General features: G+C 40.3%; 29 non-coding genes across 29 annotated transcripts; all 29 read left to right on the plus strand.

Annotated features, from left to right (window-relative positions):
- The first annotated feature begins 404 nt into the window (after positions 1-404).
- On the plus strand, positions 405-477 carry Trnav-aac (transfer RNA valine (anticodon AAC)). Its single transcript has one exon. It is a non-coding gene; the product is annotated as a tRNA-Val (tRNA).
- Positions 478-574: 97 nt separating this feature from the next.
- Positions 575-647, plus strand: Trnav-aac (transfer RNA valine (anticodon AAC)). Its single transcript has one exon. It is a non-coding gene; the product is annotated as a tRNA-Val (tRNA).
- Positions 648-1,171: 524 nt separating this feature from the next.
- On the plus strand, positions 1,172-1,244 carry Trnav-aac (transfer RNA valine (anticodon AAC)). Its single transcript has one exon. It is a non-coding gene; the product is annotated as a tRNA-Val (tRNA).
- A 269-nt stretch (positions 1,245-1,513) lies between these two features.
- On the plus strand, positions 1,514-1,586 carry Trnav-aac (transfer RNA valine (anticodon AAC)). Its single transcript has one exon. It is a non-coding gene; the product is annotated as a tRNA-Val (tRNA).
- Positions 1,587-2,484: 898 nt separating this feature from the next.
- Positions 2,485-2,557, plus strand: Trnav-aac (transfer RNA valine (anticodon AAC)). The gene has a single exon. It is a non-coding gene; the product is annotated as a tRNA-Val (tRNA).
- Positions 2,558-2,826: 269 nt separating this feature from the next.
- On the plus strand, positions 2,827-2,899 carry Trnav-aac (transfer RNA valine (anticodon AAC)). The gene has a single exon. It is a non-coding gene; the product is annotated as a tRNA-Val (tRNA).
- A 141-nt stretch (positions 2,900-3,040) lies between these two features.
- Trnav-aac (transfer RNA valine (anticodon AAC)) lies at positions 3,041-3,112 on the plus strand. Its single transcript has one exon. It is a non-coding gene; the product is annotated as a tRNA-Val (tRNA).
- Positions 3,113-3,423: 311 nt separating this feature from the next.
- On the plus strand, positions 3,424-3,496 carry Trnav-aac (transfer RNA valine (anticodon AAC)). Its single transcript has one exon. It is a non-coding gene; the product is annotated as a tRNA-Val (tRNA).
- Positions 3,497-4,313: 817 nt separating this feature from the next.
- Positions 4,314-4,386, plus strand: Trnav-aac (transfer RNA valine (anticodon AAC)). Its single transcript has one exon. It is a non-coding gene; the product is annotated as a tRNA-Val (tRNA).
- A 609-nt stretch (positions 4,387-4,995) lies between these two features.
- Trnav-aac (transfer RNA valine (anticodon AAC)) lies at positions 4,996-5,068 on the plus strand. Its single transcript has one exon. It is a non-coding gene; the product is annotated as a tRNA-Val (tRNA).
- Positions 5,069-7,381: 2,313 nt separating this feature from the next.
- On the plus strand, positions 7,382-7,454 carry Trnav-aac (transfer RNA valine (anticodon AAC)). The gene has a single exon. It is a non-coding gene; the product is annotated as a tRNA-Val (tRNA).
- A 483-nt stretch (positions 7,455-7,937) lies between these two features.
- On the plus strand, positions 7,938-8,009 carry Trnav-aac (transfer RNA valine (anticodon AAC)). The gene has a single exon. It is a non-coding gene; the product is annotated as a tRNA-Val (tRNA).
- Positions 8,010-8,320: 311 nt separating this feature from the next.
- On the plus strand, positions 8,321-8,393 carry Trnav-aac (transfer RNA valine (anticodon AAC)). The gene has a single exon. It is a non-coding gene; the product is annotated as a tRNA-Val (tRNA).
- Positions 8,394-9,210: 817 nt separating this feature from the next.
- Trnav-aac (transfer RNA valine (anticodon AAC)) lies at positions 9,211-9,283 on the plus strand. The gene has a single exon. It is a non-coding gene; the product is annotated as a tRNA-Val (tRNA).
- Positions 9,284-9,892: 609 nt separating this feature from the next.
- Positions 9,893-9,965, plus strand: Trnav-aac (transfer RNA valine (anticodon AAC)). The gene has a single exon. It is a non-coding gene; the product is annotated as a tRNA-Val (tRNA).
- A 3,326-nt stretch (positions 9,966-13,291) lies between these two features.
- On the plus strand, positions 13,292-13,364 carry Trnav-aac (transfer RNA valine (anticodon AAC)). The gene has a single exon. It is a non-coding gene; the product is annotated as a tRNA-Val (tRNA).
- Positions 13,365-13,461: 97 nt separating this feature from the next.
- Positions 13,462-13,534, plus strand: Trnav-aac (transfer RNA valine (anticodon AAC)). The gene has a single exon. It is a non-coding gene; the product is annotated as a tRNA-Val (tRNA).
- A 520-nt stretch (positions 13,535-14,054) lies between these two features.
- Positions 14,055-14,127, plus strand: Trnav-aac (transfer RNA valine (anticodon AAC)). Its single transcript has one exon. It is a non-coding gene; the product is annotated as a tRNA-Val (tRNA).
- A 1,843-nt stretch (positions 14,128-15,970) lies between these two features.
- Positions 15,971-16,043, plus strand: Trnav-aac (transfer RNA valine (anticodon AAC)). Its single transcript has one exon. It is a non-coding gene; the product is annotated as a tRNA-Val (tRNA).
- A 97-nt stretch (positions 16,044-16,140) lies between these two features.
- Positions 16,141-16,213, plus strand: Trnav-aac (transfer RNA valine (anticodon AAC)). The gene has a single exon. It is a non-coding gene; the product is annotated as a tRNA-Val (tRNA).
- A 519-nt stretch (positions 16,214-16,732) lies between these two features.
- Trnav-aac (transfer RNA valine (anticodon AAC)) lies at positions 16,733-16,805 on the plus strand. Its single transcript has one exon. It is a non-coding gene; the product is annotated as a tRNA-Val (tRNA).
- Positions 16,806-17,297: 492 nt separating this feature from the next.
- Trnav-aac (transfer RNA valine (anticodon AAC)) lies at positions 17,298-17,370 on the plus strand. The gene has a single exon. It is a non-coding gene; the product is annotated as a tRNA-Val (tRNA).
- A 141-nt stretch (positions 17,371-17,511) lies between these two features.
- Positions 17,512-17,583, plus strand: Trnav-aac (transfer RNA valine (anticodon AAC)). The gene has a single exon. It is a non-coding gene; the product is annotated as a tRNA-Val (tRNA).
- A 1,501-nt stretch (positions 17,584-19,084) lies between these two features.
- Positions 19,085-19,157, plus strand: Trnag-acc (transfer RNA glycine (anticodon ACC)). Its single transcript has one exon. It is a non-coding gene; the product is annotated as a tRNA-Gly (tRNA).
- Positions 19,158-21,070: 1,913 nt separating this feature from the next.
- On the plus strand, positions 21,071-21,143 carry Trnai-aau (transfer RNA isoleucine (anticodon AAU)). Its single transcript has one exon. It is a non-coding gene; the product is annotated as a tRNA-Ile (tRNA).
- A 978-nt stretch (positions 21,144-22,121) lies between these two features.
- On the plus strand, positions 22,122-22,194 carry Trnav-aac (transfer RNA valine (anticodon AAC)). The gene has a single exon. It is a non-coding gene; the product is annotated as a tRNA-Val (tRNA).
- A 2,751-nt stretch (positions 22,195-24,945) lies between these two features.
- Positions 24,946-25,018, plus strand: Trnav-aac (transfer RNA valine (anticodon AAC)). The gene has a single exon. It is a non-coding gene; the product is annotated as a tRNA-Val (tRNA).
- Positions 25,019-25,493: 475 nt separating this feature from the next.
- Trnav-aac (transfer RNA valine (anticodon AAC)) lies at positions 25,494-25,566 on the plus strand. Its single transcript has one exon. It is a non-coding gene; the product is annotated as a tRNA-Val (tRNA).
- Positions 25,567-26,166: 600 nt separating this feature from the next.
- Trnav-aac (transfer RNA valine (anticodon AAC)) lies at positions 26,167-26,239 on the plus strand. The gene has a single exon. It is a non-coding gene; the product is annotated as a tRNA-Val (tRNA).
- The last annotated feature ends 1,340 nt before the right edge of the window (positions 26,240-27,579 follow it).

Genomic DNA, 27,579 nt, shown 5'->3' on the forward strand with positions numbered 1-27,579 from the left:
TCTCCCAGAAGTATATTTTGTTTCAATATGACCAACCGACGTATCTGTTTCCGTAGTGTAGTGCTTATCACGTTCGCCTAACACGCGAAAGGTCCCCGGCTCGATACCGGGCGGAAACAGTCAATTTGGTTCATGTTTTACTACAAGCTTTATCTCAATCTTTTCATTAAATCTCCCAGAAGTATCTGTTTCCGTAGTGTAGTGGTTATCAAGTTCGCCTAACACGCGAAAGGTCCCCGGTTCGAAACCATGCGGAAAGAGTCAATTTGGTTCATGTTTTAGTACTACAAGCTTTATCTCAATCTTTCCATTAAATCTCCCAGAAGTATTTTTTGTTTCAATATGACCAACCGACGTATCTCGTACCTAAATTTCGTATTTCAATATGACCAACCGACATATCTGTTTCCGTAGTGTAGTGGTTATCACGTTCGCCTAACACGCGAAAGGTCCCCGGTTCGAAACCGGGCGGAAACAGTTAATTTGGATCATGTTTACTACAAGCTTTGTCTGAATCTTCTCATTAAATCCCCCAGAAGTATTTTTTGTTTCAATATGAACAAGCGACGTATCTGTTTCCGTAGTGTAGTGGTTATCACGTTCGCCTAACACGCGAAAGGTCCCCGGTTCGAAACCGGGCGGAAACAGTTAATTTGGTTCATGAATACTAACTAACAAGCTTTGTCTGAATCTTCTCATTAAATCTCCCAGGAGTGTTTTTAGTAAACCGACCGGAAACGGTTCATTTAATTCATGTTTACTACAAGCTTTTTCTGAATCTTCTCATTAAATCTCCCAGGAGTGTTTTTAGTAAACCGGCCGGAAACGGTTCTTTAAGTTCATGTTTACTACAAGCTTTATCTCAATCTTTTCATCAAATCTCCCAGGAGTATTTTTTGTTTCAAAATGACCAACCGACGTATCCATTTCCGTAGTGTAGTGGTTATCACGTTCGCCTAACACGCGAAAGGTCCCCGCTTTGAAACCGGGCTGAAACTTTTTTTTTGGGTAATGTTTTTCTACAAGCTTTATCTCAATCTTTTCATTAAATCTCCCAAGAGTATTTTTTATCTCAATATGACTAACTGACGCATCCGTTTCCGTAGTGTAGTGGTTATCGCGTTTGCCCAACACGATGTTTTTTGTTTCAATATGACCAACCGACGTATCTGTTTCTGTAGTGTAGTGGTTATCACGTTCGCCTAACAAGCGGATGGTCCCCGGTTCGAAACCGGGCGGAAACAGCTACTTTAGTTCATGTTTTACTACAAGCTTTAATTCAATCTTTTCATTAAATCTCCCAGAAGTATTTTTTGTTTCAATATGACCAACCGACGTATCTGTTTCCGTAGTGTAGTGGTTATCACGTTCACCTAACACGCGAAAGGTCCCCGCTTTGAAACCGGGCTGAAACATTTTTTTTGGGTAATGTTTTACTACAAGCTTTATCTCAATCTTTTCATTAAATCTCCCAGAAGTATTTTTTGTTTCAATATGACCGAACGACGTTTTCGTTTCCGTAGTGTAGTGGTTATCACGTTCGCCTAACACGCGAAAGGTCCCCGGTTCGAAACCGGGCGGAAACAGTTACTTTAGTTCGTGTTTTACTACAAGCTTTATCTCAATCTTTCCATTAAATCTCCCAGAAGTATTTTCTGTTTCAATATGACCAACCGACGTATCTCGTACCTAAATTTCGTATTTCAATATGACCAACCGACATATCTGTTTCTGTAGTGTAATGGTATCACGTTCGTCTAACAAGCGAAAGGTCCCCGGTTCGAAACCGGGCTGAAACATTTTTTTTGCTCAATGTTTTACTAAAAGTTTTATCTCAATCTTTTCATCAAATCTCCCAGGAGTATTTTCTATTTCAATATGACCAACCGACGTATCCATTTCCGTAGTGTAGTGGTTATCACGTTCGCCTAACACGCGAAAGGTCCCCGGTTCGAAACCGGGCGGAAACAGTTAATTTGGTTCATGTTTATTACAATCTTTTTCCGAATCTTTTCACTAAATCTCCCAGGGGTATTTTTTATTTCAATATGACCGAACGTCGTATCCGTTTCGGTATTGTAGTGGTTATCACGTTCGCCTAACAAGCGAAAGGTCCCCGGTTCGAAACCGGGCTGAAACATTTTTTTTGCTCAATGTTTTACTAAAAGTTTTATCTCAATCTTTTCATCAAATCTCCCAGGAGTATTTTCTATTTCAATATGACCAACCGACGTATCCATTTCCGTAGTGTAGTGGTTATCACGTTCGCCTAACACGCGAAAGGTCCCCGCTTTGAAACCGGGCTGAAACATTTTTTTTGGGTAATGTTTTTCTACAAGCTTTATCTCAATCTTTTCATTAAATCTCCCAAGAGTATTTTTTATCTCAATATGACTAACTGACGCATCCGTTTCCGTAGTGTAGTGGTTATCGCGTTTGCCCAACACGATGTTTTTTGTTTCAATATGACCAACCGACGTATCTGTTTCTGTAGTGTAGTGGTTATCACGTTCGCCTAACAAGCGGATGGTCCCCGGTTCGAAACCGGGCGGAAACAGCTACTTTAGTTCATGTTTTACTACAAGCTTTAATTCAATCTTTTCATTAAATCTCCCAGAAGTATTTTTTGTTTCAATATGACCAACCGACGTATCTGTTTCCGTAGTGTAGTGGTTATCACGTTCACCTAACACGCGAAAGGTCCCCGCTTTGAAACCGGGCTGAAACATTTTTTTTGGGTAATGTTTTACTACAAGCTTTATCTCAATCTTTTCATTAAATCTCCCAGAAGTATTTTTTGTTTCAATATGACCCAACGACGTTTTCGTTTCCGTAGTGTAGTGGTTATCACGTTCGCCTAACACGCGAAAGGTCCCCGGTTCGAAACCGGGCGGAAACAGTTACTTTAGTTCGTGTTTTACTACAAGCTTTATCTCAATCTTTCCATTAAATCTCCCAGAAGTATTTTCTGTTTCAATATGACCAACCGACGTATCTCGTACCTAAATTTCGTATTTCAATATGACCAACCGACATATCTGTTTCTGTAGTGTAATGGTATCACGTTCGCCTAACAAGCGAAAGGTCCCCGGTTCGAAACCGGGCTGAAACAGTTACTTTAGTTCGTCTTTTACTACAAGCTTTATCTCAATCTTTCCATTAAATCTCCCAGAAGTATTTTTTGTTTCAATATGACCAACCGACGTATCTCGTACCTAAATTTCGTATTTTAATATGACCAACCGACGTATCTGTTTCGGTAGTGTAGTGGTTATCACGTTCGCCTAACACGCGAAAGGTCCCCGGTTCGAAACCGGGCGGAAACAGTTAATTTGGATCATGTTTACTACAAGCTTTGTCTGAATCTTCTCATTAAATCCCCCAGAAGTACTTTTTGTTTCAATATGACCAACCGACGTATCTGTTTCCGTAGTGTAGTGGTTATCACGTTCGCCTAACACGCGAAAGGTCCCCGGTTCGAAACCGGGCGGAAACAGTTAATTTGGTTCATGAATACTAACAAGCTTTGTCTGAATCTTCTCATTAAATCTCCCAGGAGTGTTTTTAGTAAACCGACCGGAAACGGTTCATTTAGTTCATGTTTACTACAAGCTTTATCTCAATCTTTTCATCAAATCTCCCAGAAGTATTTTTTGTTTCAATATGACCAACCGAGGTATCCATTTCCGTAGTGTAGTGGTTATCACGTTCGCCTAACACGCGAAAGGTCCCCGCTTTGAAACCGGGCTGAAACATTTTTTTTGGGTAATGTTTTTCTACAAGCTTTATCTCAATCTTTTCATTAAATCTCCCAAGAGTATTTTTTATCTCAATATGACTAACTGACGCATCCGTTTCCGTAGTGTAGTGGTTATCGCGTTTGCCCAACACGATGTTTTTTGTTTCAATATGACCAACCGACGTATCTCGTACCTAAATTTCGTATTTCAATATGACCAACCGACATATCTGTTTCTGTAGTGTAGTGGTTATCACGTTCGTCTAACAAGCGGAAGGTCCCCGGTTCGAAACCGGGCGGAAACAGCTACTTTAGTTCATGTTTTACTACAAGCTTTAATTCAATCTTTTCATTAAATCTCCCAGAAGTATTTTTTGTTTCAATATGACCAACCGACGTATCTGTTTCCGTAGTGTAGTGGTTATCACGTTCACCTAACACGCGAAAGGTCCCCGCTTTGAAACCGGGCTGAAACATTTTTTTTGGGTAATGTTTTACTACAAGCTTTATCTCAATCTTTTCAATAAATCTCCCAGGAGTATTTTTTGTTTCAATATGACCGAACGACGTTTTCGTTTCCGTAGTGTAGTGGTTATCACGTTCGCCTAACACGCGAAAGGTCCCCGGTTCGAAACCGGGCGGAAACAGTTACTTTAGTTCGTGTTTTACTACAAGCTTTATCTCAATCTTTCCATTAAATCTCCCAGAAGTATTGTCTGTTTCAATATGACCAACCGACATATCTGTTTCTGCAGTGTAATGGTATCACGTTCGCCTAACAAGCGAAAGGTCCCCGGTTCGAAACCGGGCTGAAACATTTTTTTTGCTCAATGTTTTACTAAAAGTTTTATCTCAATCTTTTCATCAAATCTCCCAGGAGTATTTTCTATTTCAATATGACCAACCGACGTATCCATTTCCGTAGTGTAGTGGTTATCACGTTCGCCTAACACGCGAAAGGTCCCCGGTTCGAAACCGGGCGGAAACAGTTAATTTGGTTCATGTTTATTACAATCTTTTTCCGAATCTTTTCACTAAATCTCCCAGGGGTATTTTTTATTTCAATATGACCGAACGTCGTATCCGTTGCGGTATTGTAGTGGTTATCACGTTCGCCTAACACGCGAAAGGTCTCTGGTTCGAAACCGGGCTGAAGCGGTTAATTTGGTTCATGTTTTGCTACAAGCTTTATCTCAATCTTTTCATCAAATCTCCCAGGAGTACTTTCTGTTTCAATATGACCAACCGACGTATCTGTTTCCGTAGTGTAGTGGTTATCACGTTCGCCTAACACGCGAAAGGTCCCTGGTTCGAAACCGGGCGGAAACAGTTAATTTGAAGCTTTATCTTACAAGCTTTATCTCAATCTTTTCATTAAATCTTCCAGAAGTATATTTTGTTTCAATATGACCAACCGACGTATCTGTTTCCGTAGTGTAGTGCTTATCACGTTCGCCTAACAAGCGAAAGGTCCCCGGTTCGAAACCGAGCGGAAACAGGTAATTTGGTTCAGGTTTTAATACAAGCTTTATCTAAATCTTTTCATTAAATCTCCCAGGAGTATTTTTTGTTTCAATATGACCAACTGACGTATCCGTTTGCGTAGTTTAGTGGTTATCACGTTCGTCTAACACGCGAAAGGTTCCTGGTTCGAAACCGGGCGGAAACATTTAATTTGAAGCTTTATCTTACAAGCTTTATCTCAATCTTTTCATTAAATCTCCCAGAAGTATATTTAGTTTCAATATGACCAACCGACGTATCCGTTTGCGTAGTGTAGTGGTTATCACGTTCGCCTAACACGCGGAAGGTTCCTGGTTCGAAACCTGGCGGAAACAGTTAATTTGAAGCTTTATCTTACAAGCTTTATCTCAATCTTTTCATTAAAGTATTTTTTGTTTCAATATGTCCAACCGACGTATCTGTTTCCGTATCTCCGTATAAATCTCCCAGAAATATTTTCTGTTTCACTATGAGCAACCGACGTATCTGTTTCCGTAGTGTAGTGGATATCACGTTCGCCTAACACGCGAAAGGTCCCCGGCTCAATACCGGGCGGAAACAGTCAATTTGGTTCATGTTTTACTACAAGCTTTATCTCAATCTTTTCATTAAATCTCCCAGGAGTATTTTTTGTTTCAATATGACCAACCGACTTATCTGTTACCGTAGTGTAGTGGTTATCACGCTCGCCCAACACGCGAAAAGTCCCCGGTTCGGAACCGGGCGGAAAAAGTTACTTTAGTTCGTGTTTTACTACAAGCTTTATCTCAATCTTTCCATTAAATCTCCCAGAAGTATTTTTTGATTCAATGTGACCAACCGACGTATATCGTACCTAAATTTCAGATTTTAATATGACCAACCGACGTATCTGTTTCTGTAGTGTAGTGGTTATCACGTTCGTCTAACAAGCGGAAGGTCCTCGGTTCGAAACCGGGCGGAAACAGTTACTTTAGTTCATGTTTTACTGCAAGCTTTATCTCAATCTTTTCATTAAATCTCCCAGAAGTATTTTTTGTTTCAATATGACCAACCGACTTATCTGTTTCCGTAGTGTAGTGGTTATCACGTTCGCCTGGTCCACGTCCCTGGTTCGAAACCGGGCGGAAACAGTTAATTTGGATCATGTATACTACAAGCTTTGTCTGAATCTTCTCATTAAATCCCCCAGAAGTATTTTTTGTTTCAATATGACCAACTGACGTGTCTGTTTCCGTAGTGTAGTGCTTATCACGTTCACCTAACACGCGAAAGGTCCCCGCTTTGAAACCGGGCTGAAACATTTTTTTTTGGGTAATGTTTTACTACAAGCTTTATCTCAATCTTTTCATTAAATCTCCCAGAAGTATATTTTGTTTCAATATGACCAACCGACGTATCTGTTTCCGTAGTGTAGTGCTTATCACGTTCGCCTAACACGCGAAAGGTTCCCGGCTCGATACCGGGCGGAAACAGTCAATTTGGTTCATCTTTTACTACAAGCTTTATCTCAATCTTTTCACTAAATCTTCCAGAAGTATATTTTGTTTCAATATGAGCAACCGACTTATCTGTTTCCGTAGTGTAGTGTTTATCACGTTCGCCTAACACGCGAAAGGTCCCCGTTTCGAAACCGGGCGGAAACAGTTAATTTGGTTCATGTTTATTACAATCTTTTTCCGAATCTTTTCACTAAATCTCCCAGGGGTATTTTTTATTTCAATATGACCGAACGTCGTATCCGTTTCGGTATTGTAGTGGTTATCACGTTCGCCTAACAAGCGAAAGGTCCCCGGTTCGAAACCGGGCTGAAACATTTTTTTTGCTCAATGTTTTACTAAAAGTTTTATCTCAATCTTTTCATCAAATCTCCCAGGAGTATTTTCTATTTCAATATGACCAACCGACGTATCCATTTCCGTAGTGTAGTGGTTATCACGTTCGCCTAACACGCGAAAGGTCCCCGCTTTGAAACCGGGCTGAAACATTTTTTTTGGGTAATGTTTTTCTACAAGCTTTATCTCAATCTTTTCATTAAATCTCCCAAGAGTATTTTTTATCTCAATATGACTAACTGACGCATCCGTTTCCGTAGTGTAGTGGTTATCGCGTTTGCCCAACACGATGTTTTTTGTTTCAATATGACCAACCGACGTATCTGTTTCTGTAGTGTAGTGGTTATCACGTTCGCCTAACAAGCGGATGGTCCCCGGTTCGAAACCGGGCGGAAACAGCTACTTTAGTTCATGTTTTACTACAAGCTTTAATTCAATCTTTTCATTAAATCTCCCAGAAGTATTTTTTGTTTCAATATGACCAACCGACGTATCTGTTTCCGTAGTGTAGTGGTTATCACGTTCACCTAACACGCGAAAGGTCCCCGCTTTGAAACCGGGCTGAAACATTTTTTTTGGGTAATGTTTTACTACAAGCTTTATCTCAATCTTTTCATTAAATCTCCCAGAAGTATTTTTTGTTTCAATATGACCCAACGACGTTTTCGTTTACGTAGTGTAGTGGTTATCACGTTCGCCTAACACGCGAAAGGTCCCCGGTTCGAAACCGGGCGGAAACAGTTACTTTAGTTCGTGTTTTACTACAAGCTTTATCTCAATCTTTCCATTAAATCTCCCAGAAGTATTTTCTGTTTCAATATGACCAACCGACGTATCTCGTACCTAAATTTCGTATTTCAATATGACCAACCGACATATCTGTTTCTGTAGTGTAATGGTATCACGTTCGCCTAACAAGCGAAAGGTCCCCGGTTCGAAACCGGGCTGAAACAGTTACTTTAGTTCGTCTTTTACTACAAGCTTTATCTCAATCTTTCCATTAAATCTCCCAGAAGTATTTTTTGTTTCAATATGACCAACCGACGTATCTCGTACCTAAATTTCGTATTTTAATATGACCAACCGACGTATCTGTTTCGGTAGTGTAGTGGTTATCACGTTCGCCTAACACGCGAAAGGTCCCCGGTTCGAAACCGGGCGGAAACAGTTAATTTGGATCATGTTTACTACAAGCTTTGTCTGAATCTTCTCATTAAATCCCCCAGAAGTACTTTTTGTTTCAATATGACCAACCGACGTATCTGTTTCCGTAGTGTAGTGGTTATCACGTTCGCCTAACACGCGAAAGGTCCCCGGTTCGAAACCGGGCGGAAACAGTTAATTTGGTTCATGAATACTAACAAGCTTTGTCTGAATCTTCTCATTAAATCTCCCAGGAGTGTTTTTAGTAAACCGACCGGAAACGGTTCATTTAGTTCATGTTTACTACAAGCTTTATCTCAATCTTTTCATCAAATCTCCCAGAAGTATTTTTTGTTTCAATATGACCAACCGAGGTATCCATTTCCGTAGTGTAGTGGTTATCACGTTCGCCTAACACGCGAAAGGTCCCCGCTTTGAAACCGGGCTGAAACATTTTTTTTGGGTAATGTTTTTCTACAAGCTTTATCTCAATCTTTTCATTAAATCTCCCAAGAGTATTTTTTATCTCAATATGACTAACTGACGCATCCGTTTCCGTAGTGTAGTGGTTATCGCGTTTGCACAACACGATGTTTTTTGTTTCAATATGACCAACCGACGTATCTCGTACCTAAATTTCGTATTTCAATATGACCAACCGACATATCTGTTTCTGTAGTGTAGTGGTTATCACGTTCGTCTAACAAGCGGAAGGTCCCCGGTTCGAAACCGGGCGGAAACAGCTACTTTAGTTCATGTTTTACTACAAGCTTTAATTCAATCTTTTCATTAAATCTCCCAGAAGTATTTTTTGTTTCAATATGACCAACCGACGTATCTGTTTCCGTAGTGTAGTGGTTATCACGTTCACCTAACACGCGAAAGGTCCCCGCTTTGAAACCGGGCTGAAACATTTTTTTTGGGTAATGTTTTACTACAAGCTTTATCTCAATCTTTTCAATAAATCTCCCAGGAGTATTTTTTGTTTCAATATGACCGAACGACGTTTTCGTTTCCGTAGTGTAGTGGTTATCACGTTCGCCTAACACGCGAAAGGTCCCCGGTTCGAAACCGGGCGGAAACAGTTACTTTAGTTCGTGTTTTACTACAAGCTTTATCTCAATCTTTCCATTAAATCTCCCAGAAGTATTGTCTGTTTCAATATGACCAACCGACATATCTGTTTCTGCAGTGTAATGGTATCACGTTCGCCTAACAAGCGAAAGGTCCCCGGTTCGAAACCGGGCTGAAACATTTTTTTTGCTCAATGTTTTACTAAAAGTTTTATCTCAATCTTTTCATCAAATCTCCCAGGAGTATTTTCTATTTCAATATGACCAACCGACGTATCCATTTCCGTAGTGTAGTGGTTATCACGTTCGCCTAACACGCGAAAGGTCCCCGGTTCGAAACCGGGCGGAAACAGTTAATTTGGTTCATGTTTATTACAATCTTTTTCCGAATCTTTTCACTAAATCTCCCAGGGGTATTTTTTATTTCAATATGACCGAACGTCGTATCCGTTTCGGTATTGTAGTGGTTATCACGTTCGCCTAACACGCGAAAGGTCTCTGGTTCGAAACCGGGCTGAAGCGGTTAATTTGGTTCATGTTTTGCTACAAGCTTTATCTCAATCTTTTCATCAAATCTCCCAGGAGTACTTTCTGTTTCAATATGACCAACCGACGTATCTGTTTCCGTAGTGTAGTGGTTATCACGTTCGCCTAACACGCGAAAGGTCCCTGGTTCGAAACCGGGCGGAAACAGTTAATTTGAAGCTTTATCTTACAAGCTTTATCTCAATCTTTTCATTAAATCTTCCAGAAGTATATTTTGTTTCAATATGACCAACCGACGTATCTGTTTCCGTAGTGTAGTGCTTATCACGTTCGCCTAACAAGCGAAAGGTCCCCGGTTCGAAACCGAGCGGAAACAGGTAATTTGGTTCAGGTTTTAATACAAGCTTTATCTAAATCTTTTCATTAAATCTCCCAGGAGTATTTTTTGTTTCAATATGACCAACTGACGTATCCGTTTGCGTAGTTTAGTGGTTATCACGTTCGTCTAACACGCGAAAGGTTCCTGGTTCGAAACCGGGCGGAAACATTTAATTTGAAGCTTTATCTTACAAGCTTTATCTCAATCTTTTCATTAAATCTCCCAGAAGTATATTTAGTTTCAATATGACCAACCGACGTATCCGTTTGCGTAGTGTAGTGGTTATCACGTTCGCCTAACACGCGGAAGGTTCCTGGTTCGAAACCTGGCGGAAACAGTTAATTTGAAGCTTTATCTTACAAGCTTTATCTCAATCTTTTCATTAAAGTATTTTTTGTTTCAATATGTCCAACCGACGTATCTGTTTCCGTATCTCCGTATAAATCTCCCAGAAATATTTTCTGTTTCACTATGAGCAACCGACGTATCTGTTTCCGTAGTGTAGTGGATATCACGTTCGCCTAACACGCGAAAGGTCCCCGGCTGAATACCGGGCGGAAACAGTCAATTTGGTTCATGTTTTACTACAAGCTTTATCTCAATCTTTTCATTAAATCTCCCAGAAGTATTTTTTGTTTCAATATGACCAACCGACTTATCTGTTACCGTAGTGTAGTGGTTATCACGCTCGCCCAACACGCGAAAAGTCCCCGGTTCGGAACCGGGCGGAAAAAGTTACTTTAGTTCGTGTTTTACTACAAGCTTTATCTCAATCTTTCCATTAAATCTCCCAGAAGTATTTTTTGATTCAATGTGACCAACCGACGTATCTCGTACCTAAATTTCAGATTTTAATATGACCAACCGACGTATCTGTTTCTGTAGTGTAGTGGTATCACGTTCGCCTAACAAGCGGAAGGTCCTCGGTTCGAAACCGGGCGGAAACAGTTACTTTAGTTCATGTTTTACTGCAAGCTTTATCTCAATCTTTTCATTAAATCTCCCAGAAGTATTTTTTGTTTCAATATGACCAACCGACTTATCTGTTTCCGTAGTGTAGTGGTTATCACGTTCGCCTGGTCCACGTCCCTGGTTCGAAACCGGGCGGAAACAGTTAATTTGGATCATGTATACTACAAGCTTTGTCTGAATCTTCTCATTAAATCCCCCAGAAGTATTTTTTGTTTCAATATGATCAACTGACGTGTCTGTTTCCGTAGTGTAGTGCTTATCACGTTCACCTAACACGCGAAAGGTCCCCGCTTTGAAACCGGGCTGAAACATTTTTTTTTGGGTAATGTTTTACTACAAGCTTTATCTCAATCTTTTCATTAAATCTCCCAGAAGTATATTTTGTTTCAATATGACCAACCGACGTATCTGTTTCCGTAGTGTAGTGCTTATCACGTTCGCCTAACACGCGAAAGGTTCCCGGCTCGATACCGGGCGGAAACAGTCAATTTGGTTCATCTTTTACTACAAGCTTTATCTCAATCTTTTCACTAAATCTTCCAGAAGTATATTTTGTTTCAATATGAGCAACCGACTTATCTGTTTCCGTAGTGTAGTGTTTATCACGTTCGCCTAACACGCGAAAGGTCCCCGTTTCGAAACCGGGCGGAAACAGTCAATTTGGTTCATGTTTTACTACAAGCTTTATCTCAATCTTTCCATTAAATCTCCCAGAAGTATTTTTTGTTTCAATATGACCAACCGACGTATCTCGTACTTAAATTTCGTAATTCAATACGACCAACCGACATATCTGTTTCTGTAGTGTAGTGCTTATCACGTTCGCCTAACAAGCGGAAGGTCCACGGTTCCAAACCGGGCGGAAACAGTTACTTTAGTTCATGTTTTACCACAAGCTTTATCTCAATCTTTCCATTAAATCTCCCAGAAGTACTTTTTGTTTCAATATGACCAACCGACGTATCTGTTTCAGTAGTGTAGTGGTTATCACGTTCGCCTAACACGCGAAAGGTCCCCGGTTCGAAACCGGGCGGAAACATTTAGTTTGGTTCATGAATACTAACAAGCTTTGTCTGAATCTTCTCATTAAATCTACCAGGAGTGTTTTTAGTAAACCGACCGGAAACGGTTCATTTAATTCATGTTTACTACAAGCTTTTTCTGAATCTTCTCATTAAATCTCCCAGGTGTGTTTTTAGTAAACCGGCCGGAAACGGTTCATTTAGTTCATGTTTACTACAAGCTTCATTTCAATCTTTTCATCAAATCTCCCAGGAGTATTTTTTGTTTCAAAATGACCAACCGACGTATCCATTTCCGTAGTGTAGTGGTTATCACGTTCGCCTAACACGCGAAAGGTCCCCGCTTTGAAACCGGGCTGAAACATTTTTTTTGGGTAATGTTTTTCTACAAGCTTTATCTCAATCTTTTCATTAAATCTCCCAAGAGTATTTTTTATCTCAATATGACTAACTGACGCATCCGTTTCCGTAGTGTAGTGGTTATCGCGTTTGCCTAACACGCGAAAGGTCCCTGGTTCGAAACCGGGCGGAAACAGTTAATTTGAAGCTTTATCTTACAAGCTTTATCTCAATCTTTTCATTAAATCTCCCAGAAGTATATTTTGTTTCAATATGACCAACCGACGTATCTGTTTCCGTAGTGTAGTGCTTATCACGTTCGCCTAACACGCGAAAGGTCCCCGGCTCGATACCGGGCGGAAACAGTCAATTTGGTTCATGTTTTACTACAAGCTTTATCTCAATCTTTTCATTAAATCTCCCAGAAGTATATTTTGTTTCAATATGACCAACCGACGTATCTGTTTCCGTAGTGTAGTGCTTATCACGTTCGCCTAACACGCGAATGGTCCCCGGCTCGATACCGGGCGGAAACAGTCAATTTGGTTCATGTTTTACTACAAGCTTTATCTCAATCTTTTCATTAAATCTCCCAGAAGTATCTGTTTCCGTAGTGTAGTGGTTATCAAGTTCGCCTAACACGCGAAAGGTCCCCGGTTCGAAACCGGGCGGAAAGAGTCAATTTGGTTCATGTTTTACTACTACAAGCTTTATCTCAATCTTTCCATTAAATCTCCCAGAAGTATTTTTTGTTTCAATATGACCAACCGACGTATCTCGTACCTAAATTTCGTATTTCAATATGACCAACCGACATATCTGTTTCCGTAGTGTAGTGGTTATCACGTTCGCCTAACACGCGAAAGGTCCCCGGTTCGAAACCGGGCGGAAACAGTTAATTTGGATCATGTTTACTACAAGCTTTGTCTGAATCTTCTCATTAAATCCCCCAGAAGTATTTTTTGTTTCAATATGAACAACCGACGTATCTGTTTCCGTAGTGTAGTGGTTATCACGTTCGCCTAACACGCGAAAGGTCCCCGGTTCGAAACCGGGCGGAAACAGTTAATTTGGTTCATGAATACTAACAAGCTTTGTCTGAATCTTCTCATTAAATCTCCCAGGAGTGTTTTTAGTAAACCGACCGGAAACGGTTCATTTAATTCATGTTTACTACAAGCTTTTTCTGAATCTTCTCATTAAATCTCCCAGGAGTGTTTTTAGTAAACCGGCCGAAAACGGTTCTTTAAGTTCATGTTTACTACAAGCTTTATCTCAATCTTTTCATCAAATCTCCCAGGAGTATTTTTTGTTTCAAAATGACCAACCGACGTATCCATTTCCGTAGTGTAGTGGTTATCACGTTCGCCTAACACGCGAAAGGTCCCCGCTTTGAAACCGGGCTGAAACATTTTTTTTGGGTAATGTTTTTCTACAAGCTTAATCTCAATCTTTTCATTAAATCTCCCAGAAGTATTTTTTATCTCAATATGACTAACTGACGCATCCGTTTCCGTAGTGTAGTGGTTATCGCGTTTGCCCAACACGATGTTTTTTGTTTCAATATGACCAACCGACGTATCTGTTTCTGTAGTGTAGTGGTTATCACGTTCGCCTAACAAGCGGAAGGTCCCCGGTTCGAAACCGGGCGGAAACAGCTACTTTAGTTCATGTTTTACTACAAGCTTTAATTCAATCTTTTCATTAAATCTCCCAGAAGTATATTTTGTTTCAATATGACCAACCGACGTATCAGTTTCCGTAGTGTAGTGCTTATCACGTTCGCCTAACACGCGAAAGGTCCCCGGCTCGATACCGGGCGGAAACAGTCAATTTGGTTCATGTTTTACTACAAGCTTTATCTCAATCTTTTCATTAAATCTCCCAGAAGTATCTGTTTCCGTAGTGTAGTGGTTATCGAGTTCGCCTAACACGCGAAAGGTCCCCGGTTCGAAACCGGGCGGAAAGAGTCAATTTGGTTCATGTTTTACTACTACAAGCTTTATCTCAATCTTTCCATTAAATCTCCCAGAAGTATTTTTTGTTTCAATATGACCAACCGACGTATCTCGTACCTGAATTTCGTATTTCAATACGACCAACCGACGTATCTGTTTCTGTAGTGTAGTGGTTATCACGTTCGCCTAACAAGCGGAAGGTCCCCGTTTCGAAACCGGGCGGAAACAGTTACTTTGGTTCATGTTTTACTACAAGCTTTATCTCAATCTTTCCATTAAATCTCCCAGAAGTACTTTTTGTTTCAATATGACCAACCGACGTATCTGTTTCAGTAGTTTAGTGGTTATCACGTTCGCCTAACACGCGAAAGGTCCCCGGTTCGAAACCGGGCGGAAACAGTTAGTTTGGTTCATGAATACTAACAAGCTTTGTCTGAATCTTCTCATTAAATCTACCAGGAGTGTTTTTAGTAAACCGACCGGAAACGGTTCATTTAATTCATGTTTACTACAAGCTTTTTCTGAATCTTCTCATTAAATCTCCCAGGTGTGTTTTTAGTAAACCGGCCGGAAACGGTTCATTTAGTTCATGTTTACTACAAGCTTTATCTCAATCTTTTCATCAAATCTCCCAGGAGTATTTTTTGTTTCAAAATGACCAACCGACGTATCCATTTCCGTAGTGTAGTGGTTATCACGTTCGCCTAACACGCGAAAGGTCCCCGCTTTGAAACCGGGCTGAAACATTTTTTTTGGGTAATGTTTTTCTACAAGCTTTATCTCAATCTTTTCATTAAATCTCCCAAGAGTATTTTTTATCTCAATATGACTAACTGACGCATCCGTTTCCGTAGTGTAGTGGTTATCGCGTTTGCCTAACACGCGAAAGGTCCCTGGTTCGAAACCGGGCGGAAACAGTTAATTTGAAGCTTTATCTTACAAGCTTTATCTCAATCTTTTCATTAAATCTCCCAGAAGTATATTTTGTTTCAATATGACCAACCGACGTATCTGTTTCCGTAGTGTAGTGCTTATCACGTTCGCCTAACACGCGAAAGGTCCCCGGCTCGATACCGGGCGGAAACAGTCAATTTGGTTCATGTTTTACTACAAGCTTTATCTCAATCTTTTCATTAAATCTCCCAGAAGTATATTTTGTTTCAATATGACCAACCGACGTATCTGTTTCCGTAGTGTAGTGCTTATCACGTTCGCCTAACACGCGAAAGGTCCCCGGCTCGATACCGGGCGGAAACAGTCAATTTGGTTCATGTTTTACTACAAGCTTTATCTCAATCTTTTCATTAAATCTCCCAGAAGTAGCTGTTTCCGTAGTGTAGTGGTTATCAAGTTCGCCTAACACGCGAAAGGTCCCCGGTTCGAAACCATGCGGAAAGAGTCAATTTGGTTCATGTTTTAGTACTACAAGCTTTATCTCAATCTTTCCATTAAATCTCCCAGAAGTATTTTTTGTTTCAATATGACCAACCGACGTATCTCGTACCTAAATTTCGTATTTCAATATGACCAACCGACATATCTGTTTCCGTAGTGTAGTGGTTATCACGTTCGCCTAACACGCGAAAGGTCCCCGGTTCGAAACCGGGCGGAAACAGTTAATTTGGATCATGTTTACTACAAGCTTTGTCTGAATCTTCTCATTAAATCCCCCAGAAGTATTTTTTGTTTCAATATGAACAAGCGACGTATCTGTTTCCGTAGTGTAGTGGTTATCACGTTCGCCTAACACGCGAAAGGTCCCCGGTTCGAAACCGGGCGGAAACAGTTAATTTGGTTCATGAATACTAACAACTTTGTCTGAATCTTCTCATTAAATCTCCCAGGAGTGTTTTTAGTAAACCGACCGGAAACGGTTCATTTAATTCATGTTTACTACAAGCTTTTTCTGAATCTTCTCATTAAATCTCCCAGGAGTGTTTTTAGTAAACCGGCCGGAAACGGTTCTTTAAGTTCATGTTTACTACAAGCTTTATCTCAATCTTTTCATCAAATCTCCCAGGAGTATTTTTTGTTTCAAAATGACCAACCGACGTATCCATTTCCGTAGTGTAGTGGTTATCACGTTCGCCTAACACGCGAAAGGTCCCCGCTTTGAAACCGGGCTGAAACATTTTTTTTGGGTAATGTTTTTCTACAAGCTTTATCTCAATCTTTTCATTAAATCTCCCAAGAGTATTTTTTATCTCAATATGACTAACTGACGCATCCGTTTCCGTAGTGTAGTGGTTATCGCGTTTGCCCAACACGATGTTTTTTGTTTCAATATGACCAACCGACGTATCTGTTTCTGTAGTGTAGTGGTTATCACGTTCGCCTAACAAGCGGATGGTCCCCGGTTCGAAACCGGGCGGAAACAGCTACTTTAGTTCATGTTTTACTACAAGCTTTAATTCAATCTTTTCATTAAATCTCCCAGAAGTATTTTTTGTTTCAATATGACCAACCGACGTATCTGTTTCCGTTACTACAAGCTTTAATTCAATCTTTTCATTAAATCTCCCAGAAGTACAAGCTACAAGCTTTAATTCAATCTTTTCATTAAATCTCCCAGAAGTATTTTTTGTTTCAATATGACCAACCGACGTATCTGTTTTACGTTACTACAAGCTTTAATTCAATCTTTTCATTAAATCTCCCAGAAGTATTTTTTGTTTCAATATGACCAACCGACGTATCTGTTTCCGTAGTGTAGTGGTTATCACGTTCACCTAACACGCGAAAGGTCCCCGCTTTGAAACCGGGCTGAAACATTTTTTTTGGGTAATGTTTTACTACAAGCTTTATCTCAATCTTTTCATTAAATCTCCCAGAAGTATTTTTTGTTTCAATATGACCGAACGACGTTTTCGTTTCCGTAGTGTAGTGGTTATCACGTTCGCCTAACACGCGAAAGGTCCCCGGTTCGAAACCGGGCGGAAACAGTTACTTTAGTTCGTGTTTTACTACAAGCTTTATCTCAATCTTTCCATTAAATCTCCCAGAAGTATTTTCTGTTTCAATATGACCAACCGACGTATCTCGTACCTAAATTTCGTATTTCAATATGACCAACCGACATATCTGTTTCTGTAGTGTAATGGTATCACGTTCGCCTAACAAGCGAAAGGTCCCCGGTTCGAAACCGGGCTGAAACATTTTTTTTGCTCAATGTTTTACTAAAAGTTTTATCTCAATCTTTTCATCAAATCTCCCAGGAGTATTTTCTATTTCAATATGACCAACCGACGTATCCATTTCCGTAGTGTAGTGGTTATCACGTTCGCCTAACACGCGAAAGGTCCCCGGTTCGAAACCGGGCGGAAACAGTTAATTTGGTTCATGTTTATTACACTCTTTTTCCGAATCTTTTCACTAAATCTCCCAGGGGTATTTTTTATTTCAATATGACTAATCAACGTATCTGTTTCCGTAGTGTAGTGCTTATCACGTTCGCCTAACACGCGAAAAGTCCCCGGCTCGATACCGGGCGGAAACAGTCAATTTGGTTCATGTTTTACTACAAGCTTTATCTCAATCTTTTCATTAAATCTCCCAGAAGTATTTTTTGTTTCAATATGACCAACCGACTTATCTGTTACCGTAGTGTAGTGGTTATCACGCTCGCCTAACACGCGAAAAGTCCCCGGTTCGGAACCGGGCGGAAAAAGTTACTTTAGTGCGTGTTTTACTACAAGCTTAATCTCAATCTTTCCATTAAATCTCCCAGAAGTATTTTTTGATTCAATGTGACCAACCGACGTATCTCGTACCTAAATTTCGTATTTTAATATGACCAACCGACGTATCTGTTTCTGTAGTGTAGTGGTTATCACGTTCGCCTAACAAGCGGAAGGTCCACGGTTCGAAACCGGGCGGAAACAGTTACTTTAGTTCATGTTTTACTGCAAGCTTTATCTCAATCTTTTCATTAAATCTCCCAGAAGTATTTTTTGTTTCAATATGACCAACCGACTTATCTGTTTCCGTAGTGTAGTGGTTATCACGTTCGCCTGGTCCACGTCCCTGGTTCGAAACCGGGCGGAAACAGTTAATTTGGATCATGTTTACTACAAGCTTTGTCTGAATCTTCTCATTAAATCCCCCAGAAGTATTTTTTGTTTCAATATGACCAACTGACGTGTCTGTTTCCGTAGTGTAGTGCTTATCACGTTCACCTAACACGCGAAAGGTCCCCGCTTTGAAACCGGGCTGAAACATTTTTTTTTGGGTAATGTTTTACTACAAGCTTTATCTCAATCTTTTCATTAAATCTCCCAGGAGTATTTTTCGTTTCAATATGACCAACTGACGTGTCCGTTTGCGTAGTGTAGTGGTTATCACGTTCGCCTAACACGCGAAAGGTTACTGGTTCGAAACCGGGTGGAAACAGTTAATTTGAAGCTTTATCTTACAAGCTTTATCTCAATCTTTTCATTAAATCTCCCAGAAGTATATTTTGTTTCAATATGACCAACCGACGTATCTGTTTCCGTAGTGTAGTGCTTATCACGTTCGCCTAACACGCGAAAGGTTCCCGGCTCGATACCGGGCGGAAACAGTCAATTTGGTTCATCTTTTACTACAAGCTTTATCTCAATCTTTTCACTAAATCTTCCAGAAGTATATTTTGTTTCAATATGAGCAACCGACTTATCTGTTTCCGTAGTGTAGTGTTTATCACGTTCGCCTACCACGCGAAAGGTCCCCGTTTCGAAACCGGGCGGAAACAGTCAATTTGGTTCATGTTTTACTACAAGCTTTATCTCAATCTTTCCATTAAATCTCCCAGAAGTATTTTTTGTTTCAATATGACCAACCGACGTATCTCGTACTTAAATTTCGTAATTCAATACGACCAACCGACATATCTGTTTCTGTAGTGTAGTGGTTATCACGTTCGCCTAACAAGCGGAAGGTCCACGGTTCCAAACCGGGCGGAAACAGTTACTTTAGTTCATGTTTTACCACAAGCTTTATCTCAATCTTTTCATTAAATCTCCCAGAAGTATTTTTTGTTTCAATATGACCAACCGACGTATCTCGTACCTAAATTTCGTATTTCAATACGACCAACCGACGTATCTGTTTCTGTAGTGTAGTGGTTATCACGTTCGCCTAACAAGCGGAAGGTCCCCGTTTCGAAACCGGGCGGAAACAGTTACTTTGGTTCATGTTTTACTACAAGCTTTATCTCAATCTTCCCATTAAATCTCCCAGAAGTACTTTTTGTTTCAATATGACCAACCGACGTATCTGTTTCAGTAGTGTAGTGGTTATCACGTTCGCCTAACACGCGAAAGGTCCCCGGTTCGAAACCGGGCGGAAACAGTTAGTTTGGTTCATGAATACTAACAAGCTTTGTCTGAATCTTCTCATTAAATCTCCCAGGAGTGTTTTTAGTAAACCGACCGGAAACGGTTCATTTAATTCATGTTTACTACAAGCTTTTTCTGAATCTTCTCATTAAATCTCCCAGGTGTGTTTTTAGTAAACCGGCCGGAAACGGTTCATTTAGTTCATGTTTACTACAAGCTTTATCTCAATCTTTTCATCAAATCTCCCAGGAGTATTTTTTGTTTCAAAATGACCAACCGACGTATCCATTTCCGTAGTGTAGTGGTTATCACGTTCGCCTAACACGCGAAAGGTCCCCGCTTTGAAACCGGGCTGAAACATTTTTTTTGGGTAATGTTTTTCTACAAGCTTTATCTCAATCTTTTCATTAAATCTCCCAAGAGTATTTTTTATCTCAATATGACTAACTGACGCATCCGTTTCCGTAGTGTAGTGGTTATCGCGTTTGCCTAACACGCGAAAGGTCCCTGGTTCGAAACCGGGCGGAAACAGTTAATTTGAAGCTTTATCTTACAAGCTTTATCTCAATCTTTTCATTAAATCTCCCAGAAGTATATTTTGTTTCAATATGACCAACCGACGTATCTGTTTCCGTAGTGTAGTGCTTATCACGTTCGCCTAACACGCGAAAGGTCCCCGGCTCGATACCGGGCGGAAACAGTCAATTTGGTTCATGTTTTACTACAAGCTTTATCTCAATCTTTTCATTAAATCTCCCAGAAGTATATTTTGTTTCAATATGACCAACCGACGTATCTGTTTCCGTAGTGTAGTGCTTATCACGTTCGCCTAACACGCGAAAGGTCCCCGGCTCGATACCGGGCGGAAACAGTCAATTTGGTTCATGTTTTACTACAAGCTTTATCTCAATCTTTTCATTAAATCTCCCAGAAGTATCTGTTTCCGTAGTGTAGTGGTTATCAAGTTCGCCTAACACGCGAAAGGTCCCCGGTTCGAAACCGGGCGGAAAGAGTCAATTTGGTTCATGTTTTACTACTACAAGCTTTATCTCAATCTTTCCATTAAATCTCCCAGAAGTATTTTTTGTTTCAATATGACCAACCGACGTATCTCGTACCTAAATTTCGTATTTCAATATGACCAACCGACATATCTGTTTCCGTAGTGTAGTGGTTATCACGTTCGCCTAACACGCGAGAGGTCCCCGGCTCGATACCGGGCGGAAACAGTCAATTTGGTTCATGTTTTACTACAAGCTTTATCTCAATCTTTTCATTAAATCTCCCAGAAGTATTTTTTGTTTCAATATGACCAACCGACGTATCTGTTTCCGTAGTGTAGTGGTTATCACGTTCGTCTAATACGCGAAAGGTCCCCGGTTCGAAACCGGGCGGAAACAGTTACTTTAGTTCGTGTTTTACTACAAGCTTTATCTCAATCTTTCCATTAAATCTCCCAGAAGTATTTTCTGTTTCAATATGACCAACCGACGTATCTCGTACCTAAATTTCGTATTTCAATATGACCAACCGACATATCTGTTTCTGTAGTGTAGTGGTTATCACGTTCGCCTAACGTTCGAAACCGGGCGGAAACAGCTACTTTAGTTCATGTTTTACTACAAGCTTTAATTCAATCTTTTCATTAAATCTCCCAGAAGTATTTTTTGTTTCAATATGACCAACCGACGTATCTGTTTCCGTAGTGTAGTGGTTATCACGTTCACCTAACACGCGAAAGGTCCCCGCTTTGAAACCGGGCTGAAACATTTTTTTTGGGTAATGTTTTACTACAAGCTTTATCTCAATCTTTTCATTAAATCTCCCAGGAGTATTTTTTGTTTCAATATGACCAACTGACGTATCCGTTTGCGTAGTGTAGTGGTTATCACGTTCGCCTAACACGCGAAAGGTCCCCGGCTCGAAACCGGGCGGAAACAGTTAATTTGAAGCTTTATCTTACAAGCTTTATCTCAATCTTTTCATTAAATCTCCCAGAAGTATATTTTGTTTCAATATGACCAACCGACGTATCTGTTTCCGTAGTGTAGTGCTTATCACGTTCGCCTAACACGCGAAAGGTCCCCGGCTCGATACCGGGCGGAAACAGTCAATTTGGTTCATGTTTTACTACAAGCTTTATCTCAATCTTTTCATTAAATCTCCCAGAAGTATATTTTGTTTCAATATGACCAACCGACGTATCTGTTTCCGTAGTGTAGTGGTTATCACGTTCGCCTAACACGCGAAAGGTCCCCGGTTCGATACCGGGCTGAAACATTTTTTTTGCTTAATGTTTTACTACAAGTTTTATCTCAATCTTTTCATCAAATCTCCCAGGAGTACTTTCTGTTTCAATATGACCAACCGACGTATCTGTTTTCGTAGTGTAGTGGTTATCACGTTCGCCTAACACGCGAAAGGTCCCTGGTTCGAAACCGGGCGGAAACAGTTAATTTGAAGCTTTATCTTACAAGCTTTATCTCAATCTTTTCATTAAATCTTCCAGAAGTATATTTTGTTTCAATATGACCAACCGACGTATCTGTTTCCGTAGTGTAGTGCTTATCACGTTCGCCTAACAAGCGAAAGGTCCCCGGTTCGAAACCGGCGGAGACAGGTAATTTGGTTCAGGTTTTAATACAAGCTTTATCTAAATCTTTTCATTAAATCTCCCAGGAGTATTTTTTGTTTCAATATGACTAATCAACGTATCTGTTTCCGTAGTGTAGTGCTTATCACGTTCGCCTAACACGCGAAAAGTCCCCGGCTCGATACCGGGCGGAAACAGTCAATTTGGTTCATGTTTTACTACAAGCTTTATCTCAATCTTTTCATTAAATCTCCCAGAAGTATTTTTTGTTTCAATATGACCAACCGACCAATCTGTTTCCGTAGTGTAGTGGTTATCACGCTCGCCTAACACGCGAAAGGTCCCCGGTTCGAAACCGGGCGGAAACAGTTACTTTAGTTCGTGTTTTACTACAAGCTTTATCCCAATCTTTCCATTAAATCTCCCAGAAGTGTTTTTTGTTTCAATATGACCAACCGACGTATCTCGTACCTAAATTTCGTATTTCAATATGACCAACCGACATATCTGTTTCTGTAGTGTAGTGGTTATCACGTTCGCCTAACGTTCGAAACCGGGCGGAAACAGCTACTTTAGTTCATGTTTTACTACAAGCTTTAATTCAATCTTTTCATTAAATCTCCCAGAAGTATTTTTTGTTTCAATATGACCAACCGACGTATCTGTTTCCGTAGTGTAGTGGTTATCACGTTCACCTAACACGCGAAAGGTCCCCGCTTTGAAACCGGGCTGAAACATTTTTTTTGGGTAATGTTTTACTACAAGCTTTATCTCAATCTTTTCATTAAATCTCCCAGGAGTATTTTTTGTTTCAATATGACCAACTGACGTATCCGTTTGCGTAGTGTAGTGGTTATCACGTTCGCCTAACACGCGAAAGGTTCCTGGTTCGAAACCGGGCGGAAACAGTTAATTTGAAGCTTTATCTTACAAGCTTTATCTCAATCTTTTCATTAAATCTCCCAGAAGTATATTTTGTTTCAATATGACCAACCGACGTATCTGTTTCCGTAGTGTAGTGCTTATCACGTTCGCCTAACACGCGAAAGGTCCCCGGCTCGATACCGGGCGGAAACTGTCAATTTGGTGCATGTTTTACTACAAGCTTTATCTCAATCTTTTCATTAAATCTCCCAGAAGTATTTTTTGTTTCAATATGACCAACCGACTTATCTGTTACCGTAGTGTAGTGGTTATCACGCTCGCCTAACACGCGAAAAGTCCCCGGTTCGAAACCGGGCGGAAACAGTTACTTTAGTTCGTGTTTTACTACAAGCTTTATCTCAATCTTTCCATTAAATCTCCCAGAAGTATTTTTTGTTTCAATAGGACCAACCGACGTAACTCGTAACTAAATTTCGTATTTTAATATGACCAACCGACGTATCTGTTTCGGTAGTGTAGTGGTTATCACGTTCGCCTAACACGCGAAAGGTCCCCGGTTCGAAACCGGGCGGAAACAGTTAATTTGGATCAAGTTTACTACAAGCTTTGTCTGAATCTTCTCATTAAATCTCCCAGGAGTGTTTTTAGTAAACCGACCGGAAACGGTTCATTTAGTTCATGTTTACTACAAGCTTTATCTCAATCTTTTCATCAAATCTCCCAGGAGTATTTTTTGTTTCAAAATGACCAACCGACATATCCATTTCCGTAGTGTAGTGGTTATCACGTTCGCCTAACACGCGAAAGGTCCCCGCTTTGAAACCGGGCTGAAACATTTTTTTTGGGTAATGTTTTTCTACAAGCTTTATCTCAATCTTTTCATTAAATCTCCCAAGAGTATTTTTTATCTCAATATGACTAACTGACGCATCCGTTTCCGTAGTGTAGTGGTTATCGCGTTTGCCCAACACGATGTTTTTTGTTTCAATATGACCAACCGACGTATCTCGTACCTAAATTTCGTATTTCAATATGACCAACCGACATATCTGTTTCTGTAGTGTAGTGGTTATCACGTTCGTCCAACAAGCGGAAGGTCCCCGGTTCGAAACCGGGCGGAAACAGCTACTTTAGTTCATGTTTTACTACAAGCTTTAATTCAATCTTTTCATTAAATCTCCCAGAAGTATTTTTTGTTTCAATATGACCAACCGACGTATCTGTTTCCGTAGTGTAGTGGTTATCACGTTCACCTAACACGCGAAAGGTCCCCGCTTTGAAACCGGGCTGAAACATTTTTTTTGGGTAATGTTTTACTACAAGCTTTAACCGACTTATCTGTTACCGTAGTGTAGTGGTTATCACGCTCGCCTAACACGCGAAAAGTCCCCGGTTCGAAACCGGGCGGAAACAGTTACTTTAGTTCTTGTATTACTACAAGCTTTATCTCAATCTTTCCATTAAATCTCTCAGAAGTATTTTTTGTTTCAATATGACCAACCGACGTATCTCGTACCTAAATTTCGTATTTTAATATGACCAACCGACGTATCTGTTTCGGTAGTGTAGTGGTTATCACGTTCGCCTAACACGCGAAAGGTCCCCGGTTCGAAACCGGGCGGAAACAGTTAATTTGGATCAAGTTTACTACAAGCTTTGTCTGAATCTTCTCATTAAATCCCCCAGAAGTACTTTTTGTTTCAATATGACCAACCGACGTATCTGTTTCCGTAGTGTAGTGGTTATCACGTTCGCCTAACACGCGAAAGGTCCCCGGTTCGAAACCGGGCGGAAACAGTTAATTTGGTTCATGAATACTAACATGCTTTGTCTGAATCTTCTCATTAAATCTCCCAGGAGTGTTTTTAGTAAATCGACCGGAAACGGTTCATTTAGTTCATGTTTACTACAAGCTTTATCTCAATCTTTTCATCAAATCTCCCAGGAGTATTTTTTGTTTCAAAATGACCAACCGAGGTATCCATTTCCGTAGTGTAGTGGTTATCACGTTCGCCTAACACGCGAAAGGTCCCCGCTTTGAAACCGGGCTGAAACATTTTTTTTGGGTAATGTTTTTCTACAAGCTTTATCTCAATCTTTTCATTAAATCTCCCAAGAGTATTTTTTATCTCAATATGACTAACTGACGCATCCGTTGCCGTAGTGTAGTGGTTATCGCGTTTGCCCAACACGATGTTTTTTGTTTCAATATGACCAACCGACGTATCTCGTACCTAAATTTCGTATTTCAATATGACCAACCGACATATCTGTTTCTGTAGTGTAGTGGTTATCACGTTCGCCTAACAAGCGGAAGGTCCCCGGTTCGAAACCGGGCGGAAACAGCTACTTTAGTTCATGTTTTACTACAAGCTTTAATTCAATCTTTTCATTAAATCTCCCAGAAGTATTTTTTGTTTCAATATGACCAACCGACGTATCTGTTTCCGTAGTGTAGTGGTTATCACGTTCACCTAACACGCGAAAGGTCCCCGCTTTGAAACCGGGCTGAAACATTTTTTTTGGGTAATGTTTTACTACAAGCTTTAACCGACTTATCTGTTACCGTAGTGTAGTGGTTATCACGCTCGCCTAACACGCGAAAAGTCCCCGGTTCGAAACCGGGCGGAAACAGTTACTTTAGTTCGTGTTTTACTACAAGCTTTATCTCAATCTTTCCATTAAATCTCCCAGAAGTATTTTTTGTTTCAATATGACCAACCGACGTATCTCGTACCTAAATTTCGTATTTTAATAGGACCAACCGACGTATCTGTTTCGGTAGTGTAGTGGTTATCACGTTCGCCTAACACGCGAAAGGTCCCCGGTTCGAAACCGGGCGGAAACAGTTAATTTGGATCATGTTTACTACAAGCTTTGTCTGAATCTTCTCATAAAATCCCCCAGAAGTACTTTTTGTTTCAATATGACCAACCGACGTATCTGTTTCCGTAGTGTAGTGGTTATCACGTTCGCCTAACACGCGAAAGGTCCCCGGTTCGAAACCGGGCGGAAACAGTTAATTTGGTTCATGAATACTAACAAGCTTTGTCTGAATCTTCTCATTAAATCTCCCAGGAGTGTTTTTAGTAAACCGACCGGAAACGGTTCATTTAGTTCATGTTTACTACAAGCTTTATCTCAATCTTTTCATCAAATCTCCCAGGAGTATTTTTTGTTTCAAAATGACCAACCGAGGTATCCATTTCCGTAGTGTAGTGGTTATCACGTTCGCCTAATACGCGAAAGGTCCCCGGTTTGAAACCGGGCGGAAACAGTTACTTTAGTTCGTGTTTTACTACAAGCTTTATCTCAATCTTTCCATTAAATCTCCCAGAAGTATTTTCTGTTTCAATCTGACCAACCGACGTATCTCGTACCTAAATTTCGTATTTCAATATGACCAACCGACATATCTGTTTCTGTAGTGTAATGGTTATCACGTTCGCCTAACACGCGAAAGGTCCCCGGTTCGAAACCGGGCTGAAACATTTTTTTTGCTCAATGTTTTACTACAAGTTTTATCTCAATCTTTTCATCAAATCTCCCAGGAGTATTTTCTATTTTAATATGACCAACCGACGTATTCATTTCCGTAGTGTAGTGGTTATCACGTTCGCCTAACAAGCGGAAGGTCCCCGGTTCGAAACCGGGCGGAAACAGCTACTTTAGTTCATGTTTTACTACAAGCTTTAATTATATCTTTTCATTAAATCTCCCAGATGTATTTTTTGTTTCAATATGACCAACCGACGTATCTGTTTCCGTAGTTTAATGGTTATCACGTTCACCTAACACGCGAAAGGTCCCCGCTTTGAAACCGGGCTGAAACATTTTTTTTGGGTAATGTTTTACTACAAGCTTTATCTCAATCTTTTCATTAAATCTCCCAGGAGTATTTTTTGTTTCAATATGACCAACTGACGTATCCGTTTGCGTAATGTAGAGGTTATCACGTTCGCCTAACACGCGAAAGGTTCCTGGTTCGAAACTGGGCGGAAACAGTTAATTTGAAGCTTTATCTTACAAGCTTTATCTCAATCTTTTCATTAAATCTCCCAGAAGTATATTTTGTTTCAATATTACCAACCGACGTATCTGTTTCCGTAGTGTAGTGCTTATCAAGTTCGCCTAACACGTGAAAGGTCCCCGGCTCGATACCGGGCGGAAACAGTCAATTTGGTTCATGTTTTACTACAAGCTTTATCTCAATCTTTTCATCAAATCTCCCAGGAGTATTTTCTATTTTAATATGACCAACCGACGTATTCATTTCCGTAGTGTAGTGGTTATCACGTTCGCCTAACAAGCGGAAGGTCCCCGGTTCGAAACCGGGCGGAAACAGCTACTTTAGTTCA

The sequence above is a fragment of the Styela clava genome, chromosome 9 (assembly GCF_964204865.1).
Source record: "Styela clava chromosome 9, kaStyClav1.hap1.2, whole genome shotgun sequence".
Lineage (NCBI taxonomy): Eukaryota > Metazoa > Chordata > Ascidiacea > Stolidobranchia > Styelidae > Styela > Styela clava.